This window comes from Pongo pygmaeus, chromosome 14, assembly GCF_028885625.2.
Source record: "Pongo pygmaeus isolate AG05252 chromosome 14, NHGRI_mPonPyg2-v2.0_pri, whole genome shotgun sequence".
Lineage (NCBI taxonomy): Eukaryota > Metazoa > Chordata > Mammalia > Primates > Hominidae > Pongo > Pongo pygmaeus.
Genome location: NC_072387.2, coordinates 88262697 through 88285723, shown reverse-complemented (window position 1 = coordinate 88285723; position 23027 = coordinate 88262697). Strand labels below are relative to the sequence as shown.

Below are 23027 nucleotides of genomic sequence, written 5' to 3'. Positions count from 1 at the left end.
AGCTCTCCTCAGTAAATGTAAAAGAACAGAAATTATAACAAACTATCTCTCAGATCACAGTGCAATCAAGCTAGAACTCAGGATTAAGAATCTCACTCAAAACCGCTCAACTATGTGGAAACCGAACAACCTGCTCCTGAATGACTACTGGGTACATAACAAAATGAAGGCAGAAATAAAGATGTTCTTTGAAACCAATGAGAACCAAGACACAACATACCAGAATCTCTGGGATGCATTCAAAGCAGTGTGTAGAGGGAAATTTATAGCTCTAAGTGCCCATAAGAGAAAGCAGGAAAGATCCAAAATTGACACCCTAACATCACAATTAAAAGAACTAGAAAAGCAAGACAAACACATTCAAAAGCTAGCAGAAGGCAAGAAATAACTAAAATCAGAGCAGAACTGAAGGAAACAGTGACACAAAAAACCCTTCAAAAAATAAATGAATCCAGGAGCTGGTTTTTTGAAAGGATCAACAAAATTGATAGACCGCTAGCAAGATTAATAAAGAAAAAAAGAGAGAAGAATCAAATAGATGCAATAAAAAATAATAAAGGGGATATCACCAGTGATCCCACAGAAATACAAACTACCATCAGAGAATACTACAAACACCTCTACGCAAATAAACTAGAAAATCTAGAAGAAATGGATAAATTTCTCAACACATACACCCTCCCAAGACTAAACCAGGAAGAAGCTGAATCTCTGAATAGACCAATAACAGGAGCTGAAATTGTGGCAGTAATCAATAGCTTACCAACCAAAAAAAAAGTCCAGGACCAGATGGGTTCACAGCTGAATTCTACTAGAGGTACAAGGAGGAACTGGTACCATTCCTTCTGAAACTATTCCAATCAATAGAAAAAGAGGGAATCCTCCCTAACTCATTTTATGAGGCCAGCATCAGCCTGATACCAAAGCCAGGCAGAGACACAACTAAAAAAGCGCATTTTAGACCAATATCCTTGATGAACATTGATGCAAAAATCCTCAATAAAATACTGGCAAACAGAATCCAGCAGCACATCAAAAAGCTTATCCACCATGATCAAGTGGGCTTCATCCCTGGGATGCAAGGCTGGTTCAATATATGCAAATCAATAAATGTAATCCAGGATGTAAACAGAACCAAAGACAAAAACCACATGATTATCTCAATAGATGCAGAAAAGGCCTTTGACAAAATTCAACAACCCTTCATGCTAAAAACTCTCAATAAATTAGGTATTGATGGGATGTATCTCAAAATAATAAGAGCTATCTATGACAAACCCACAGCCAATATCATACTGAATGGGCAAAAACTGGAAGCATTCCCTTTGAAAACTGGCACAAGACAGGGATGCCCTCTCTCACCACTTCTATTCAACATAGTGTTGGAAGTTCTGGCCAGGGCAATTAGGCAAGAGAAGGAAATAAAGGGTATTCAATCAGGAAAAGAGGAAGTCAAATTGTCCCTGTTTGCAGACGATATGCTTGTATATCTAGAAAACCCCATTGTCTCAGCCCAAAATCTCCTTAAGCTGATAAGCAACTTTAGCAAAGCCTCAGGATACAAAATCAGTGTACAAAAATCACAAGCATTCTTATACACCAATAACAGACAAACAGAGAGCCAAATCATGAGTGAACTCCCATTCACAATTGCTTCAAAGAGAATAAAATACCTAGGAATCCAACTTACAAGGGATGTGAAGGACCTCTTCAAGGAGAACTACAAACCACTGCTCAAGGAAATAAAAGAGGATACAAACAAATAGAAGAACATTCCATGCTCATGGGTAGGAAGAATCAATATCGTGAAAATGGCCATACTGCCCAAGGTAATTTACAGACTCAATGCCATCCCCATCAAGCTACCAATGACTTTCTTCACAGAATTGGAAAAAACTACTTTAAAGTTCATATGGAACCAAAAAAGAGCCCGCATCGCCAAGTCAATGCTAAGCCAAAAGAACAAAGCTGGAGGCATCACACTATCTGACTTCAAACTACACTACAAGGCTACAGTAACCAAAACAGCATGGTACTGGTACCAAAACAGAGATATAGATCAATGGAACAGAACAGAGCCGTCAGAAATAACGCCACATATCTACAACTATCTGATCTTTGACAAACCTGAGAAAAACAAGCAATGGGGAAAGGATTCCCTATTTAATAAATGGTGCTGGGAAAACTGGCTAGCCATATGTAGAAAGCTGAAACTGGATCCTTTCCTTACACCTTATACAAAAATCAATTCAAGATGGATTAAAGACTTAAACGTTAGACCTAAAACCATAAAAACCCTAAAAGAAAACCTAGGCATTACCATTCAGGACATAGGCATGGGCAAGGACTTCATGTCTAAAACACCAAAAGCAATGGCAACAAAAGCCAAAATTGACAAATGGGATCGAATTAAACTAAAGAGCTTCTGCATAGCAAAAGAAACTACCATCAGAGTGAACAGGCAACCTACAAAATGGGAGAAAATTTTCGCAACCTACTCATCTGACAAAGGGCTAATATCCAGAATCTACAATGAACTCCAACAAATTTACAAGAAAAAAACAAACAACCCCATCAAAAAGTGGGCAAAGGACATGAACAGACACTTTTCAAAAGAAGACATTTATGCAGCCAAAAAACACATGAAAAAATGCTCACCATCACTGGCCATCAGAGAAATGCAAATCAAAACCACAATGAGATACCATCTCACACCAGTTAGAATGGCAATCATTAAAAAGTCAGGAAACAACAGTTGCTGGAGAGGATGTGGAGAAATAGGAACACTTTTACACTGTTGGTGGGACTGTAAACTACTTCAACCCTTGTGGAAGTCGGTGTGGTGATTCCTCAGGGATCTAGAGCTAGAAATTCCATTTGACCCAGCCATCCCATTACTGGGTATATACCCAAAGGACTATAAATCATGCTGCTATAAAGACACATGCACACGTATGTTTATTGCAGCACTATTCACAATAGCAAAGACTTGGAACCAACCCAAATGTCCATCAATGATAGACTGGATTAAGAAAATGTGGCACATATACACCATGGAATATTATGCAGCCATAAAAAATGATGAGTTCATGTCCTTTGTAGGGACATGGATGAAACTGGAAGTCATCATTCTCAGTAAACTATCGCAAGAACAAAAAACCAAACACCGCATATTCTCACTCATAGGTGGGAATTGAACAATGAGAACACATGGACACAGGAAGGGGAACATCACACTTCGGGGACTGTTGTGGGGTGGGGGGAGGGCGGAGGGATAGCATTGGGAGATATACCTAATGCTAGATGACGAGTTAGTGGGTGCAGCGCACCAGCATGGCACATGTATACATATGTAACTAACCTGCACATTGCACACATGTACCATAAAACCTAAAGTATAATAATAATAATAATAAATAAATAAATAAAAAAGAAAATGTGGCACATATACACCATGGAATACTATGCAGACATAAAAAAGGATGAGTTCATGTCCTTTGTAAGGACATGGATGTAGCTAGAAACCATCATTCCCAGCAAACTATCACAAGTACAGAAACCAAACATCACATGTTCTCACTCATAGGTGGGAATTGAACAATGAGAACACATGAACACAGGAAGGGGAACATCATGCACTGGGGCCTATTGCAGGGTGGTGGGAGCAGGGAGGGATAGCATTAGGAGATATACCTAATGTTAAATGATGAGTTAATGGGTGCAGCACACCAACATGGCACATGTATATATATGTAACAAACCTGCACGTTGTGCATGTGTACCCTAAAACTTAAAGTATAATAAAAAAAAGAAAAATGTTAAGTAAAAAAAAATAAAATTTTTGATGTTATAATTTACATATTCTTATGTTGTATATACCACAATAAATCATTATGGCTATTATTTTAATAGTTTTATGTTTTCATCTTTATACTAAAGATATAAATGATTTAAACATCACCATTACAGTATTAAAGTATTCTGAATTTGTGTATGTACTTTTATCAGTGAGTTTTATACTTTCAGCTGTTTTTGTGTTACTCTTTAGTATCCTTTTTTTTTTCAGGCTGATGAGCTTCTTTTAGCATTTCTTGTAAACAGTTCTGGTGTGACTGAACTCTCTCAGCCTTTGTTTCTCTGGGAAACTCTTTCTCTCTCCTTTATTTCTGAATCACACCTTTTTCAGATATAGTATTCTTACTTGGCAGTTTTTGTTTTTTTTTTCCCCCCAGCACTTTGAACGTATCATCCCACTCTCTCCTGGCCTGTAACAGCTCTGCTGAGAAATTAACTCCTATATGTACTATAACTTCCTTATATGTTATTTGCTTCTTTTATCTTGATGCTTTCAGGATGCTCTTTCTTTCCTTGAGTTTTGACAGCTTTATTTTATTATGTCTTGGTGTAATTTTGTTTGGATTGAATCTGATTAGAGAATTTTGACATTTCTGTACCTAGATATTTATATCTTTCTCCAAATTTGGAAAGTTTCCTGCTAATATTTCTTTAAATAAACATTTTAATTCTTTATTTTTCTCTTCTCCTTCACAAACTCCTATAACCCAAACATTTGCTCACCAATCTCATAATCTTACTTCATTCCTTTTCATTCTTTTTTCTTCTCTGACTTTATATTTTCCAATAACCTGTCTTCAGAATCATAGGTTCTTTCTTCTGCTTGATCAATTTTGCTATTAATGCTCACTATTGCATTTTTCATTTTATTCATTGTATTTTCCAGCTCCAGAATTACTATTTTTTTAAATAACTTAAATTTCTCTGTTAATTTTTAGTATTGGTACTTTATTGTTTTCCTGATCTTATTGAAGCTTTTTAAGCATTTATTGAAGTTGTCCTATGTTCCTTAAAAAAGTTATTTTGAATATTTTGTCAGGCAGTCCATATATCTTTATTTCTTGTGGGTTAGCTACTAAGAGATTATTGTGTGGTGTGTTCTTTGGTTTTGTTATATCTTCTTGGTTTTTTGTGTTTTCGTTACCTAACATGGATGGCTGCACATTCAAAAAGTGAGGACTTATTCCAGTCTTTGCAGACTGGCTTTGTGTGGAAAAGCTGCTCCAGGCAGCCTGCCTAGAGATTCTGGGCAGGCCATTTGGCATAATCTGAAGGTAAGCTTGCTGCTGGAGTCCTGAGATAGGCTGGTGTGGTGCCTGGGTCAGCAGGTAGGCAACCTGGTGCCTGGGTCTGCTGGGTTGGACATAAAGCCTGGATCCATGGGGGCTGATCTTGCACTGGAATAGGCCTGGAACCTGAGTCCATGGAGGCTGGCTCAGTGTTGGAGTGGGCCTGGAGCTTGAGTCTGTGGGGATGGGTTTGGGCTATGGGCGCACAGTTGCTGGCCTAGAACTTGGGTCTTCATGGGTAATCTTGCAGCCTCAGTCCTTGTGGTCTAGCCTGGTACTGGGGTCTACTGGTGTCTCCTGGGGTGAGCTTGGGCCCTGGATCTGTAGTACAGCCCTAGACTCTGGGTCATCTGAAGCCTGGGACCACAGGGACCAGCCTGGCACTTGGGGTTTTCTCAGTGTTGTAGTTGGTATGAAGCCTGGGTCCACAGGAGACAGTCTGGAGCCTAGGATTCCAGGTGTTGGTTTAGTGCATTAGACTCTGGTACTAGCCTGGAGCCTATGTCCACTAGTGTTTGCCTGGAGCCTGGGTATGCAGGTGTTGGCCTAGAGGATAGGCCCATGAGGGCTGCCCTAGGTCTTGGGGCCTTGGGAATAGCCACTTACCTGGGTATACAGGGGCTGTCCTGGAGCCTTGGTCCATGGGGGTTGGTCAAATGCTGGAATCTATTGAGGCAGCCTGAACCCTGGTTCTGCTGGAGTGAGGAGCTACAGGAGCTGGCCTGGAAGCTGGGTCTGGGGGTGCCAGTCTGATGACTAGGACTGCAAGGGTTGGTCTGGTGCTGAGGTCAGCCTGAAGCCTGGGGCCATGGGAGCCACTTCACTGTTAGGGGTGGTTTGGACCTGGAGTTGTTGAAGTCAGGTTGGCAGTGGGGCAGCCTGGAGACCAAGTCCACTGGGAAGGCCTAGAGCCTGGTGGGGGATCTTGCCTGGTTCTAGTGCTGGCTTGGAGGCCCAGTCCTTGGGTAGGGGCCTAAAGTCTGAGGCCATGGGGTCAGATCAGTGCTAGATTTTACTGAGGAGGGCCTGGTTTTGGAGTCTGAGGCATAGTCCTGTGCTCACTTCCTTCTTCCTCCCCTAGGCAGTATCTGTCTCCATGCTGTGCTGTCCAGGGTTGAAAGATGGGCAATGTGGCTCATGTCCATCCTACTCTCCTCAATGCATCTTTTCTTTCTGTGCTACATCCAGACACTATTGTCCTTCACCAGGTTTCCTTAGCACTTGGAAAGATATTTCCGTGTGTGGATAGTTGTTTGCATTAATGTTTCTTCAGGGGACAAGCATTGGAGAGTTCTATTTCTCCACCTTGCTGATGTTCTCGCTCCCTGAACCTATTTTGTAATAGAAGTTTTTAGAACTCCGAACTCCAATTAACAATCAGCCTTTTACCCTCTCATATTTTCCACCTAGTGTTACTGACTTTAAACTGCTCTTCATACTCTTGAACTTTACAGCTTATTTACTGGTTCATTTATTTTTATTTTTTGACCTGAGACATCTTCTTAATTTCTAGTGAGCTAGAACAGAAATAAGGTACTACTCCTTTCACTCTGTTCTTTGGCAGTGTACCCAGCTTGTATTCACAGCAGACTCACAGATTACCATCTCAGGAATACAAACAAAGGATTATCTCTTCAGGTGTTTGCTTAATATTCATTTTTCTTGGACATCTTTTTCCGGCCACTCTTTTCTTCTAGACTCAAGTGCTCCAGAAGAGTTTCCCCTCTTACCTAATTGTCAGCTTCCTAATGGTGGGCAGTGAGCAAATATCAACTACTATGTCTTAAATACTCACTCAGCATCTAACATAATCCTTTACCCACAATTCAAATGGTCCTTAAAAGTACTGAATAAGCCTTTCTGCATAAGAGCCAATTTGGGGAATTTAAAAATATCTTCAGGCTGCATTATTTAAAATTTTAAACAAATTTTTATTACACAAAGGCTGTCACAAAATTGTATATTTCTCTACTTTGTACACTATTATTCTTACTCTCCACAGAAAGGCTGCTTCTTAACTTCTCATCTGGTGATGGCAAGCACTAAAATCCTGATTTTAATAGAATGGCAGTAAACACATCTCAGTGATTTAGGTTGAAAACACTATATTGGTTCATGGCTCTCGCACCCAATAGCAAGAATGTACAAATGTTTTTTCATTCAAAAATACAAAATAAATTATCTGTAGGCATAGGCAATGACAGCAGTAAATTATTATATATTGTCAACTGAAACCAGTAACTGATGGTTATGGTGATTTTCTTAAATTTCAGCCAGCCTTCTCTTCAGTCATTTTCTTCACCTGACTTCTAAAGTTATTGTTGAGGAACACTGTTTTGAGCTTCCTGTCACAGTTCAGTAACAAAGGTAAAGCACTAATCTAGGAATTGGAACAAACCATCTCCCATTCCACCTATTGCACTCATTCCAGGGTTCTCTTTTTTAGGAATTTCTATGACTACAACCTCTGCGGTAGGTAACAGAGAGACCACCCCAGTAGCATGCAGTAAAGCAGTTCTCACAATGTTTGTTGGGTCAATGATTTCTTTTTCTACCATATTCACAGAATCTCCAATCATAGCATCATAACCAACTTCAGAGGAATCTTGCATAATTTTTTCAACTATCAAAGATCCTTCAACACTTGCGTTCTTAGCATTGGTCATTGAAGGAATTTTGAGTGTTCTTTTAATAATTTCTATACCACTTAAAAAAATCTTCATTAGCTGGAGTTAATAAGTCCAAGGCTGGAATGCACTGAAGCAGAACAATGCCATCTTCAATAGCAGCTCTTGTAGCATTAAGGACATCGGTAAATCTGTCTTTCTTGTCTTTCACCTGAACATCACTTGTCTCACCAACTGTCAACACAGCTACTCCATCTGAAAGTTTTGCCAGACATTCATTCAGTTTTTTCTTTTCATATCCACTAGTTGTGATATCTAACTACTCAATGATTTCTTGAATACATTTTTCAATTTAAGCCTTGTCATCTTTTCCTTTTAGTAGCATAGCATCATCTTTGGCCACAATGACCTCTCCAAATTTTCCTGAGTCATGAGGCTGAGCATCTTCAAGATTTAGGGTTAACCCCTCTTCTCCAAACACTGCACTACCAGCAGCAATAGCCATATCTTTAAGCTGGTTCTGTTGTCACCAAAACCTGAAATTTTGGCTGCTACAACCTGAAGACCAACTTTTAGCCTATTCAAGACGAGCGTACTTAAAGTTTCTTCATCAACATCTTCAGCAATTGTGACCAAACGCTTAAGGTAAGCACTGGCAATTTCAAGAGCAGGTACAATGGACTGGACACCAGAAATGTTCTTTTCACTCAGTAGAACATAGGCATCCTGGAATTCACATTTCTGACCTTTTGATGTATTAATAAGTATGGAAAAATGTAGCCTCAATCAAACTTCATGGCTTCAGTAATTTCTAATTCATCATTCAATGTTTTTCCATCTTTCACTGTGAGCAGAACCTTTCTCCCAACCTTTTTCATTGCAGCAGAAATGATGCTACCAATTTTTTTTTTGTCTCCCTTTGCAGAAACTGTAGCAACCTGAGCAATTTCTTCAGGGGTTGTCACAGGTTTAGACTGCTTCCTAAGTTCAGCAATTACAGTATCAACATCTAACCTCACACACTTCCGATTTCCACTGGATTAGCACCTCTGCTAACCTTCTCAAGGCCTTCTTTTCAGTAGAGTATGCCAGTATGGTAGCAGTGGTGATACCATTCCCAGCTTCTTTATTTGTTATTAGCAACATTTGAACAAGTTTAGCTCCAATATTTTTATATTTATCCTTTAAGTCAATTGGCTTTGCAATAGTCACACCATCTTTTTTTACTTTGGAACTTCCTCAGCTCTCTTCAATAATAACTATTCTTCCCTTTGGCCCTATTGTAATGGCTAGAGAATTGGCTAAAAGGCCTACACCTTGAAGCATTAAGGTTTGGGCATCTGCATCAAATTTTACATCTTTGGCATCAGCCTGGGGAAGACGAGGCTTCAGTACCCTGGACACCAGTCTTATTTGGCAAAAAAAAAAAAAAAAAAAAAAAAAAAAAAAAAATTGTGGGTAATTGAAGCATTTCTGTAGGGCTGCAGCAGGACGTGTGCACAGTGAGACGGGTCATTGGCGGCGAGTGAGGGACAGAGTGTAGGGCCCATTTTTTTTTAAATTCAAAGCGAAAATAGCTTCATCACATCCCATAGAATTATTTCTAAATTTTGCCGTAATTAAGAGTACTGCTTTATTAAGCAAAATAATGTTAATAAACAAAGGGGCTGCTTTTGAAGCCACAAAAATGTTGCTATCTGATCCTATTTGAGATGTAGTAACTCATACCACACCTCTACTCATTCATATCTTACATTTTTAAAGTTCTTTACAACTCAGAAGTGAGTTCACAAACATTTTCTAACTTCAATCTCGAAGCTGTTCTTCAAATACATATCAATATACCCACTTTGCAGTTAGGGAAAGTCACAGCTCAAAGAAGTGCAAAAAAAAATTGCCCAAAGTGACTCTGTTATACTTGAACTTGAATGAGCTCAATGCCTTTACTGTTATGTGAGAACTCCAGAACAATGTGAGTTATTGTTTAGTGAGAACTTCAAGTGAAGCAAGTCTGTTTCTAGGCCTCAGATGGGAAACATTAAATCCCAAACAGCTTCCAACCCAAACCAGATTCTGATTAGAGCAACGCCTCCACATTCAAATTGTGAAGGCTAATTGTACAAGCTGAAGAGCTCCAATGTCCCGAAATTTCTCAGAAAAGCTGGGTGCTCTGTGCTGGTCCTAGAGTCTCCAGGTGCTACCGGTTCTTAAAGGCCCCATCCTGCTTTTGACCTGATCTGGGCCTGGAAGTGGTACTTTCTCCCATAGTTGACCTCTACATTGGTCATCACAGGGCTGGAAATAAGGAATTCTAAAGCACGTTCACCCTTTTACAGGGTCTAAAGTGTTTCCCTATACCTAGCAGTGCTTCAGAAATTTGAGCAGGCATCAGAATCACCTAGAGAACAGGAAGGCTTGTTAGATCAGTTTGCTGGACCTTACCCCCAGAGTTTCTGATGCAGTGGGTCTTGCGTGGGAACAGAGAACATCAGTTCTTACCAGTTGTCAGGTAATTTCTTACCAATTACCAGTTGTCAGGTAATGCTGCTGCTGTTTGTCTGGAGACCACACTTTGAGAACCACTACCCTAATTCTTCATTTGCTGTTTCAAGAGCTGAAATGTTTTGAAATCATTTCTTTTGAAATCAGATCTTGAGTCCTTCCAGAAGTTAGGCATTTCATTCACTCATAAATCTCAAGTTGCTCAATTACAAAGCAAGAGAAAAGTACCTTGACTACAAATGTTCCAAAGCCAATTATTAATGCCAGTTCCACCATTTCACAGCTTTTAAGCCTCGAGCAAAAAGTACCTCTATTTTCTCAGCTGTATGTCCAGCCCAGTAACTAACATGAAGACAAAATTATGCCTCTGTTAAAAAAACCTGATAGTGTTTACTTGAAAATAAGGTAATGTTTTAGGTTTGAAAATCTAAATGCGGTATTCCCCTATTGTGGAATGGACAAGGTACTGGTGTAAGGTTACTTGTCTAAAAATAAACAGCAAGGAATGTCAGAATCAGATATAGAATTCAGCCCTATTCGTTCTCCTTTACAGATTTCCCCCAGGTACACTACTCCACAACGATAACAATAGTAGACAAATACTCAAATGGGCTTTGGAAAGCCTAATATAGAACCTGACAAGAAATAAAGTGATCCATCCACTCCTCTAGGTATCTATTTCAATGGTTCCATTAGTAATAAAATTTCTCTTCTGGATGCATAATTGATAACAAAATAAAAATAAAAATATATCTTTAATCTAAGTATCTAAGTACAATACATATTACAGTGCAGTAATCATTCCTTCAAAACTCAGGGGTGTGATTTTATTATGCCAGGTTTCAAATTCCCTTAAAGCTTATCAACAGGGTTTTCAGCTAAGTTCAGCCTGTGAGACTTTTATGTTTGTGTCTGGGGGGTTACCTCCTTGTTCTGTAAGTGAGAGCCTCCTTCATTTCCAACAAATAATTTTATTACTGTAAATATTTTACTCCCTTAAAATAAATAATTTAAAACTCAAACTCCAAGAATGATACCAAGATAAGATCTGTGCTGATGCTGAGAATGAGGCACATCTAGAAGTTATCTAATAGGTTAGATGGGGGAAAGCTAAGGAAATTACTTCATAGTCAATTTGTTTGCTTTCTTCTAAAAATAGGAGAATAGACAGTAAAGATTTGCAAATGGTTTGCATGAAGTAGAAGGCTGCCCAGGTACTAATGATTTGCTATAGACTAGCAAAAAAATTCAATTCTATTTCACTCAGTTCAGTGAGCATTAAGTAAGTACCCTCTATGCACTCAGTAATATTTTAGCCACTGAAAATGCAAAGATGAAGAGGACATAGCCTCTGTCCTCAAAGAATTGAAAAAAGTCATTGCAATATTCAAAATGAAATGGTTTCACTTCCACACTTAGATTTATATTGCCAAGTTTTCAACATGGGTCACATTTTTAAAACTCAGTTATAATTTAGTTTGGTTTCATTCAAGTCAACAAACACATATTGGGCATTTAGTATGGGGTAAGGAGCACATGATAAACAAGACATAGTACCTCCCTGCAGAGTGTGATCAGTTTCTTATAAAAGTGGCAGAAGGAAAAGGAATGATAAACAATATGTAATAAACATTGTCACTGAAAAAAATCATTTGTAATTCCTAATGAGTATATTTCATTATAAGAAGTATTTGTGTCTCTCCATTATCTGTGCTTGGGACCTGAGTTCATCAAACAGCCCTGTGCTTGAGCCTGCATGAGCTAGAAGAATAAGGGCAGTTATGTCCTATGATCATGTCCCCTTCAGAATAGTCAGTCCCAAGCATGTTTTAACCTATATTATCTGTAATTTTTTCCCTCACTTTGGGACATTAGTGTTGGCTCAAGTGGGAAGTAAATATTAACAAAATAGCTTTGAGTTTAACAAAATAGATGAGATCATTTAGCTCACATGAGACCACAAGATGATCTGAAATCACAAGAACTGACTACTTCTTCCTCCATGCGCCGCTCTGCTGTATGACCTTAAGCAAGAATGGCCACATGGCACTTGATTTTTGACAGTCCCTCAAGATTCTTGAGTGCAGGGACATTGTTTTATCATTCTAGACCTAGAGATCAGCATAGAGTTGAGCACATACATTACTTTTCACAGATGTTTGTCAAACACAGAAGCCTGGAGAACATCAAGTGTGAGGTGGCAGGAAAGAAAGACCAGTGAAGTTCCTTGTATAGTTTCTTTATATTGTGTCCCTGACATCCACATCTCTTACTATTCCTTGCAGCACTAGTAAATATTGAAGAAGAAAACAGAAAAGAGGAAGGAAGATAAAATTCATTATGCATTTTTTTTTAATGTACAGAAAAAAAAACAAGACTGGGCGGACTTACGCCAACATTTTAAGTCTTTCTATATAGTGGGATTATGAGTGAGATGTTTTCCATATGTTTAAATGTTTTTCTAAAATTTCAAAACTTCTAAATTTAGCCTTTCTAAGCATTACAATAATTTTGTGAGTTGCAAAATTGACTTTATATATACCCCCTTTTCTTTTGTCTGCTAAAGAGAGGCTGGGTGCGGTGGCCCAGGACTGTAATCCCAGCACTTTGGGAGGTTGAGGTGGGAAAATCACTTGAGTCCAGGAGTTCAAGACCAGCCTGGGAAATATAGTGAGACCCTGTCTCCTTAAAAAAATAAAGAGTTAGCTGGGCATGGTGGCACACATGTGTAGTTCCAGCTACTCAGAGGCTGGGGCAGGAAAATCACTTGAGCCCAGGAGGTCAAGGCTGCAGTGAGCTGAGATTGCACCACTGCACTCTAGTGTGGACAACAGAATGAGACCCTGTGTCAAATTAGTTAATTAATTAATATATTAAAGCCAAATTTTTTTTAAAAACCATGTAATTATATGTTACTGTTTAGCTGAGTTGCTATGAAAGTCTATGTCAGTTATCTGAATGAAATAAGAATGTTTTGAATATATACTAAGTCTCTCTACCAAAAAAAAGTGCCAGTTCACTGTGTTCTTATTCACAATTATTACAGTATCAAACAAGTAATAAATAATAATTTTATATTTCTGAGAGTATAGATTAACCTTTTCCTTTTTTGAAAAGGATTTTACAAGGGAAAATTCTAATTTAAAATACAAAGTGAATAACACTTGCAAGTAAAATCACAAAAACTCCTAAGGGCTGACACTCCTTTAATGTGGGAAATATTTGTTAAAAGTTATATTTCCTTTTTTTATATATTTAATGAATATGACTTTGCCTCCAGAGTCTTTTATTTTTCTTATATACTCTCCAGAAGCACTTCAAAGAATATCATAATCAAATGTATTTTTAATGCTTAGAACATATCAGTAATAATTAGTGTTTCATGTACTGTTTTGTATGCAATGTTCAACCTTTGGAATTAATTTTGAAATGCATGTTTCTACACCTCTAATCAGGCTTTTATTTAACTAAATTAGCAAGCTAAAACCTGATAAAACAACAAAGATTTTCATATTATTCAAAGGAAGTGGTTTTATTTAAAGGGTCCACTGTCTTAATGTGTGGTTTCACAAATTCAGGAATTATTTTTGTCAGCACATTCATGAGCGCTAGATAAAATACAAAGGTTTATAGGGAATATGGATGTTGCTTGTGAGAAGCTTAAAGTCTAATTGAGAAAAACAAGACTTGAGAACACAATCATTTAAAATATGACAAAAGTGATTAAGATTACAAGAAAAGCACAGATAAGCACCATGGAAATAAGAGAAGGGAATAAGAGATTAAGTAGCATGTGGACTAGGACTGGATGAGTAAGATACAGACCTGAGAGGATGGATATGACAAGCATTACAGCTTTGAGCTCTTATCTATCATATTAAATTGTAACTATTGGTTTACATGTCTATCTCTGTTTTACTAGACAATGAACTCTGAAAGGACCAGGTCCAATCCCTTTGTACAACCTCAGCAGCTAAGACAGGAACTGAAACAGCACTAACATATATTTGTTGAATGTTGACTGATTACAGTGGGAACAAGTACAACAATGGTAAATCATGGAAGCTCCGAGGAGGGGCAAAGACAGTGTATCAGGTGGTGATGAGCTGAGTTTGCTGGGGTGATAGCAGTATGAAGAAGAGTTGTGAGAGCCTAAGTGAGGAATCTGAGCTGGAGACAACTATTAGAAGACCTGGGATGTCAGGTCTGGACTTTGTCTTTGTATAATGGGGAACTGGTTGAATATTTTTCAGTAGGGAAGGACATCACCTGAGCTGTGGAAAAAGACTGGTGGTAGGATGTGAGGAAACCATTATTGTCCAGTCTGAGATCATACTAGCCTTCAACAATGTAGAGGCCGTGGGTGGCAGGGGATGGCGGGGACACAAGGGTGGTAGATGGAGAAGATCTGCCACATATAGAACCAACAGGACATGGCAACTGAGTGAATTTAAGGCTCACAGAAGGAAAACAATGAATGAAAACAGGTTTTCCACCTTAGTTGCTGGAGAATATTGTGTTCATTATTAAGTGAAAGAAATGTACACGTGTAAGGTAAGACTAAGGTGTCTACTTTGACTATGTTGGGTCTAGAATGCCCAACTTTACACAGCCAGCAAATGTCCCAAGCAGTCCTCAAATTCAGATCTTCGATTTCCAACTAAGTGCTATTTGGGGGACACAATAGCCCTCTTATTTTTAATACATGAATGATTGGCGTCTGTTGGAAATCTTCCATTGAAATAAATTTCACCTACAGTTTGAAATAAATGATACACTGCTATGGATTAAGTTGTGTCTCTCCAAAATTCATATGTTGAAGCCCTAACCCCTAATATGACTATATTTGGAGATGGGGTTTTTAAGAGATAAATAAGTTTAAATGAGGTCCAAAAGGTGGACTCCTAATCCTATAGCATTGGTGGCCTTATTAGAAAAGGAACAGAGTGAGATCACTTTCTCCCCCCTTGCACACACACCAAGGAAAGGCCATGGGAGGACACAGTTAAAAGGTGGCAGTCAAAAAACCAGGAAGAGATCTCCTACCGGAATCCCGCCATGTTGGCACCCTGAACTCAGACTTCCAGACTCCAAAGCTGTGAGAAAGTAAATTTCTGTTGTTTAAGCTGCCTTGTCTGTGGTATTTCGTTATGGCAGCCTGAGTTAAAACATGCATGTTTCCATACAGGACAGTAAGGAGCTGAGTTATCACTCCAACCCAAACTGTACTTTCACTCTCAAGCATGAAATAAGCTTTTCATTTGTGTTTTTAATCTGAATTAACTAAATGCTCTCAACTCTTGAATGACCAAAAGTCTGTACCATCCTTGAGGTAGAACTGGCCTTCTGTCTACCGTGGTAACCAACACACAGAAGGCACTAGTTTTTTTTCTGAGTGAGCATTATTCATTTCCCTGCCTGGGTGGTAGAAAAGCCACTAAACCTAAACCTAAGCAGGAGTGCTCTTAAAAACCTCTAACCATCATCAGAGACCCAAATGACAACAGCCTAGGGAATATGGAATGTCATTTCCCCCCAAATATATTATATTCTTTCTTAAATTCTCTTCTAATTAAAAATACTTCTTGTAGTCAACCAGCATCACTAAATAAAGAACACAGAAATCGTTTTAGGCAGCTCATTAACACATATGGAATAGTAGTTCTACTTTACTAAACTATTTTAGCCTGCTCAGACAAAAAACAAAACAAAACATTGGATGTCTGTAAATAGCCTAAATGAAGAAAAATATTAAGCAATACAGCAGGGCAAATGAAATATTTTCCTTTTATTTCTATGTATGAAAGAAAAAGTGAGGTTTGATATTGGGGATTTTATACTATATTGGGAAAAATAACTAATACTTCTTTAGAGTTTAATGGCACAATTTTACTCTACTTGGATTTAATTTACAAGAGTATATAATTGGCCCTTTAATATTGCCACATTACAATGATCATCTGCTGTATATCCTGTAGTTAATTCCATTCTACCAGCACAACCTGGTGATTAATTTCCAGTCTGGTGGCTTGACTTCTGCATGTCTCATCATCTTCTTCAAACCTGCCCTCATGATCAAGACATAACAATTTTAGCTTTTTTTACATTAGTCAAAAGCAGTTAGCATTGTCAGGTAACTGCAAAAAAAAACTTATTGAACTTGAAGAGACTGTGCAAAGTATAAGACTGTATAAACTTACTAAGAGAACTAAAACGGTTCAGTTCTGAAGCTAATTTTTGCACAGAAAGATCAGGGGGAAGGCACCATTCACAATGATTTCTCAGACTATCTAACCTGATTGTTGTCATAGAGCCTGTCTGCTCTGCTGTTTGTGAATGTTTACCCAAGATCAGTCCCTATGAGTGGTATTCATGAGGCAGTTCAGTGGTGCAACCCTGTGTTGGGAACTAACAGGCCATTACTGACTCGTTGTCTATTCATTTTAGATTGTTTCTATGGAGGATTTATAGAAACAATACCAAGGTGGCACCAAGGTGGCTATCAATGCTGTTTACAGACAATTTAGAGGAATAAACCTGCAGTTATGCCCGGGCTGGCTTCCCTTGCGGTCCTGGGGCATAGTGTTCTAATCCTATTGTGACGTGATTGTTTCACCATAAAGTGCTCCACAGAGGCCTGTAATTGGCATACAGGTTCAAATTAGATTGCTGTGTGTTTAGGAAAGCTAGGGTCATTTCGCATCAGCACCTCTCATTAAGAAGCAGGCGAGGAAGTTCTCCATTACAGGAAATCTAATGTATATATTATCTTTTATGATAAAGACAATACCTAGAGTACACACTCACTGACACAGGCACACATATATTACCCATCTTGTCTTTCATCACCATGAGGAGGAGTGTAATGTGAAAATGCAAAACACATTTCTGAGAATGGCAATTAAATATTTACCAGCAATGTATCATGGAACACTAGCTTTGGGAGCTGAAAAGGAGAGACAGGAGGAAAAATAATGGATGAGAAAAATCCAACAATTAGTTCTGCTTTTTTCTAATAATATCATGACATGAAGCTAGCCTTCCTCTGGAAGCCAAGCAAGTCTGTGGTATCTGTGTTTTCAACTCTAGTGACGGGTGAACTCCAGTGAAGTTTCAGGATGAAACATCCTCTTTCTAAACTTGTTCTAAGCTTCTTTTCAAAATCTTCAAGGCTTCAAACCATTGACAACAAAATGCATTTGTTAACGGGTAGTCTACACATGGTGGGAGGTTACTCTCTGGATAGTTAAAATCTAGGACAGACAACATTCCAGTAGAAAGAATAAAAATTTCACAATCCAGTAATATAAATGAATAAACATTTTTCAGGTCTTTGCTTCAGCCTTTCTGAGACCCAGGGAGTAAAAAAAAAAAAAAAAAAAAAAAAACTTAAAGGAGAGTGAAGTCAGAAGAAAACTATCTGAGCCAACAGGAATGTAATGTTAGTAAATGAAGAAACAAAACATTTAAAAATTAATTATGATGATGAAAGAAGGAATATGAGGGACAGTGAAAGAATCAAAACACAAACAGCACAATGTGGATATATTAAAAAATAAGTAAGGGGGCTGGGCGCGGTGGCTTATGCCTATAATCCCAGCACTTTCGGAGGCCGAGACGGGCAGATCATCAGAGGTCAGGAGTTTGAGACCAGCCTGGTCAACATGGTGAAACCCCATCTCTACTAATATTGCAAAAGTTAGCCGGGCATGGTGGCACACGCCTGTAGTCCCTGCTACTCGGTACCCTGAAGCATGAGAATTGCTTGAACCTGGGAGGTGGAGGTAGCAGTAAGCTAAGATCGTGCCACTGTACTCCAGCCTGGGTGATAGAGCGAGACTGTATCAAATAAATAAATAAATAAATAAATAAAAGCAAGTGAGGGAAGTCAGAGAAAAGAGATGATGCTGTGGTCTGAACATTTGTGTCCCCCCAAATTCCTATGTTGAAGTCATAATCACCAAAGTAATGGTATTTCAAGGGGGCTTTGAGGAAGTGATTAGGTCACAAATGGGATTAGTGCCCTTATAAAAGGGACCCCAGGGAGCTAGCCCCTTCTACCATGTCTGGACACAGCAAGAAGGCAGCATCTATAAACTAGGAAGGAGGCCCTCACCAGACTTGGAATCTGCTGGCTTCCTGATCTTGGCCTTTCTAGCCTCCAGAACTGTAAGAAATATATTTCTGTTGTGTATGAGTTACACGGTTTATAGTATTTTGTTATAGTAGCCTGAATGGCCTAAGGCACACAGTAAGAAGGAAAAGGAGAGTGGGGAGGGGGGTTTAAAAGGACACAGAGAAAGAGATATTTTTCCATTTTGAAAAAGGAAACTGATTTGCTTTCAGATGAGTGAAAGCTGTGGAAGAATACAGACTGACCAGGAACCCCATCCTAAGGAAGAAGTCAGCTAATGCATATCCACGTGCACACACACGCATGCACACATGTACACAGACATGCAGTCACACACACACATGCACACACACATTCAAGAAAGTCTCTGGAATCCAAACACAGCCTCTGGTCATCAGTCACAGAAATGAACCTCAGAGATACCAGGGCAGGTTCCTGTTATGGACGAATTGCATCCCTCCTCCCCACATATTTTGAAATTCTAACTCCCAGTAACTTAGAATGTAAACTTATTTGGACATAGGGTCTTCAGAGAAGTAACAAAGTTAAAATGAGGCCATTGGAAGTGGGAGACCCTAAACTCAAATGGCTAGTGCTTAGAAAAAAGGGAAAATATGGGCGCACCCATAGAGGGAAGGCGATAGGAAAAGTCACGGTAGGAGACAGCTGTCTTTGCACCAAGGAGAGAGGCCTGGGACTGATCCTTCCTTCACAGAAGGAACCAACCCCCCTGATACTTTAATCTCAGACTTCTAGCCTGCAGAACTGTGAGACAATAAGTTTCTGTTGTTTTATGGATGAACTTGAAGAATATTATGCTAAGACAAATAAGTCAGGCATACAAATACAAATACTGGATGATCTTACTTATATGTAGAATCTAAAAAAATCAAACTCTTAGAAGTAGAAAATAGAACTGTGGTTACCAGAGGCTATGGGATGGAAGGGGATGGGAAGATGTTGTTCAAAGGATACAAAGATTCAGTTAGGAGGAATAAATTTTAAAGATCTATTACACATCATGGTGCCCATAATATTCCTCAAGGATCTAGAACCAGAAATACCATTTGACCCAGCAATCCCATTACTGGGGATATACCCAAAGGATTATAAATCATTCTACTATAAAGACATATGCACATGTATGTTTATTGCAGCACTGTTCACAATAGCAAAGACTTGGGACCAACCCAAATGCCCATCAGTGATAGACTGGATAAAGACAATGTGGCACATATACAACATGGAATACTATGCAGCCATAAAAAAGGATGAGTTCCATTCTAAGCAAACTATAACAAAGGCAGAAAACCAAACACTGCATGTTCTCACTCATAGGTGGGAGTTGAACAATGAGAACATATGGACACAGGGAGGGGAACATCACACACACGGGCCAGTTGTGGGGTGGGGAGCTGGGGGAGGGAGAGCATTAGGAGAAATACCTAATGTAAATGATGAGTTGATGGGTGCAACAAACCAACATGGCACATATATACCTATGTAACAAAATTGCACGTTGTGCACATGTACCCTAGAACTTAAAGTATAATAATTAAGAAAAAAAAAAAAAAGGATGAGTTCGTGTCCTTTACAGAGACATGGATAAAGCTGGAAGCCATCATTCTCAGCAAACTAACACAGGAACAGAAAACCAAATACTGCATGTTCTCACTCATAAGTGGGAGTTGAACAATGAGAACACATGGACACAGGGAGGGGATCATCACACACCGGGACCTGTCGGGGGTGGGGGACAAGGGAAGGGATAGCATTAGGAGATGACAGGTTGATGGGTGCAGCAAACCACCATGGCACGTGTATACCTATGTAACAAACCTGCACGTTCTGCACATATATCCCAGAACTTAGAGTATAATTTTTAAAAAGTTTAAAAAAAACTAATGTATTATGAATCTCAAAATTGCTAAAAAAGTAGATTTTAAATGTTTCCACCATAAAATAAATAAGTATGTGTGGTGATGGATGTTAGTCAGGTGTAGTGATACACAATGTAAATACATATCAAAACATCATGTTGTGCCCCATAAATATATGCAATTATTACCTGTCATTTAAAAATAAATAAATAGATCATTTCTGTTGTTTAAGCCACTCAGTTGGTTATGCCAGCGCTAGCAAATAAACAGTTTCCTAGCTAGGAAGTCTTACTACCAGTGGCTAGATCCTCAGCACCCCTCTCCCAACCTTCCAGATTGCCCGGGAGTGCCTTCAGGAGACTCCTTAAGATGAACCTCAGGGATGCAGATGCCTTGCCTTCTGCACTGCAGCCTCTGAATTGCTTGCTACTTTCTTGCTCGTGCACAGCGAGGGGGCATAATTACCCATTGGCAAGTGCTTCTGGCCTCTGGACTTCAGGGACCTAGACATTCAAAGCCTGCTGGAATAAAAGAACTTCCTAAGGTTCAGAACATAACCTAACACCAGCATTCAGGGAAACAACACAAAGACTTGTCCATGTCTTTGTATCACAAAGCCATCTTCATATATGTGTAGTTTCAATAGTTTCCCCTGGTCTTCTGGTGACAGTGCATTCACCCAAACACACTAGCACAATAGGTGTACCATCCATCTCCATAGAAGAGTGGGACATAGCCGATGATGGATTCTTTGTGAGGCCAATCCAAGACCCCCATATGCTATTACTATATGATCTGAATGCCAAGGAAGCAGTCAGTCCCACCTTACCCCAGAGCCAGCTGCTTCCTTACTAATGTACTCTCCACTATAATTTCAGGGAAGGACCTAAAAAACATACTTCTTGGCTTGGCGGTGATCTTAGAGGCACTTGTATCCTAGATGTCCCAGAGACATTGATCATAGGTCATGTCCTTCCTGTCCTCCCTGAGAGACAATGTAGTTTGGTGAAAAAGGCATGACAAAGATGTGTGACCTTGAGACTGTCAGCCTCATCATCCAAAACATGAGGGGCAAATGTACTAGAAAATCTCTGGATCCTTTCTCTGATCGTTATATTCCTGACACTTTGAGGGGTTCCTCTTTCCTAAATGCTCCAGGTTTTGCAGGCTTGGAGTGATTCCCAAAGTGATCCTTTATCAGTGCTATCTGGCTTCATCAACAGTTTTCTCCAAGGTGAATGCTCAGATAGCCCCTTCTAAGTCTCTTTTACAAGTAAAGAGAATGAACACTCCACACTCCATATGAAACCCTAGCACATCAGTGGTTTAAGTGGATTTCTTTCACCACCAGAAAGCTCTGTTACATAATGTAACTATTAGGCTGGGCTGAACTTCAACTGATGATAAATGATAGGTCACAGAAAGTTCATGCCCAATAACAGAAGTAGCATATCAGTATTACCCAGAGCACACACATATGAAAGATGGAAGAGCCATCAATAATCATGTTTGGTCCTTGTAATTATTATCAGCTTAGTAATAGTTATTGCCATCCTCACTCTTTCTGCTGAAAGAGAGGCTTTCTGCTAAAGAGCAACTAATAACAATGAAGGGTCAAATGTACACAACAAATAATACTCCTCGCCCAGACACGTAATACAGCTTCTAATGAGCTAATAAATGCTTTGGGGGGTGTGTGTGTGCACGTGTACTCATCTGTGTGTGTGCTTAACCCAAGAAAATTAAACTTGCTATGTGGCATGGGAGTTGCCAACGAATACATTTTCTTTTCTTTCTACTAAATCATAGACCTACCATAAGCTTTCTTTGAAACGCTGCAATGTAGCAGGGACTAGCAAAAGAATTCCCCTTCTGGCTGCACTTTGAATCTTCTTAAAACCTAATTCAAAGTATTGTCATTCTTTTGTAGACACAAGTCTATAAACTCATTCTCCAGATAGAAGTTCTGAAACAAAACATGGGGACTTCTGAGACATAAAGGGCTCCTTAGTAATTAAGATAAAATAAGGATTCCCACACCGGCTCTCTATTACAGATCTGTGAAATAGCTCAATACTTCACTTCACTGGGCTAAAGCCCATTCGGGCCATCAAGTTGAAAACTGCTGTATTATTATTCTTTGATGTCTACAGCTTAGTAGCACAAAGCTGGTCTCTGAGCACTTACTCTCTATAAAGAAACTCCAAATGTTTGGCCTTTGGGCTGTAAATATTGTGTCACCATTGATTTTTAACATATAAAGTGTATTTTCCTGAATGTCAAGTATTTTCAAAGTGCAGGCCCTCCCAAGAGTACAAAGTAGAAGGAATTAAAGGTGGCTTAAAAGCTAGAGCTACAAGCAAGCAGGGAAGAAAGGCAAGGCACGAAGAAATGAAAGGGAGGAATAAGTGTACACAATATTCCAAGTATTGTGTTCTCTTTCATGGTCTAGTTTAAAATGTTACATGAAAATTTATCTCATTGTCACTGAAGACATTTTAGCACCAATAATAATCAGTTCTATTTTTCTTATCTTACAATACCAACTGTGTTCTAAAACACTACATACAGCACTACAGTGAAATCTCTGTAAGGGTGTTATCTCATTCATCTCTCTATCTCTTTACTACTTGTTATAGTAAATGAATCCAGAAAAGATTTGTTAAAAGAATAAATTCTACCAAAATTTCTACTTCCCAAATTCTATTTCAAAGCAACTGCTATCAAATGCCCTGTTAGA

The 23027-nt window shown here is 39.0% G+C and overlaps 1 long non-coding RNA gene and 1 pseudogene across 1 annotated transcript in view; one reads left to right on the top strand and one right to left on the bottom strand.

The window, feature by feature from the left end:
- Positions 1-7519: 7519 nt before the first annotated feature.
- On the bottom strand, positions 7520-9184 carry LOC129011349 (60 kDa heat shock protein, mitochondrial-like; annotated as a pseudogene).
- Positions 9185-18331: 9147 nt separating this feature from the next.
- The window catches only part of LOC129011710 (uncharacterized), a 55102-nt gene continuing 50406 nt past the window's right edge, over positions 18332-23027 (top strand). Inside the window, exon 1 of the long non-coding RNA XR_008493408.1 lies at positions 18332-18442. This is a non-coding gene — a long non-coding RNA (uncharacterized LOC129011710). The remainder of the gene's footprint in view (positions 18443-23027) is intronic.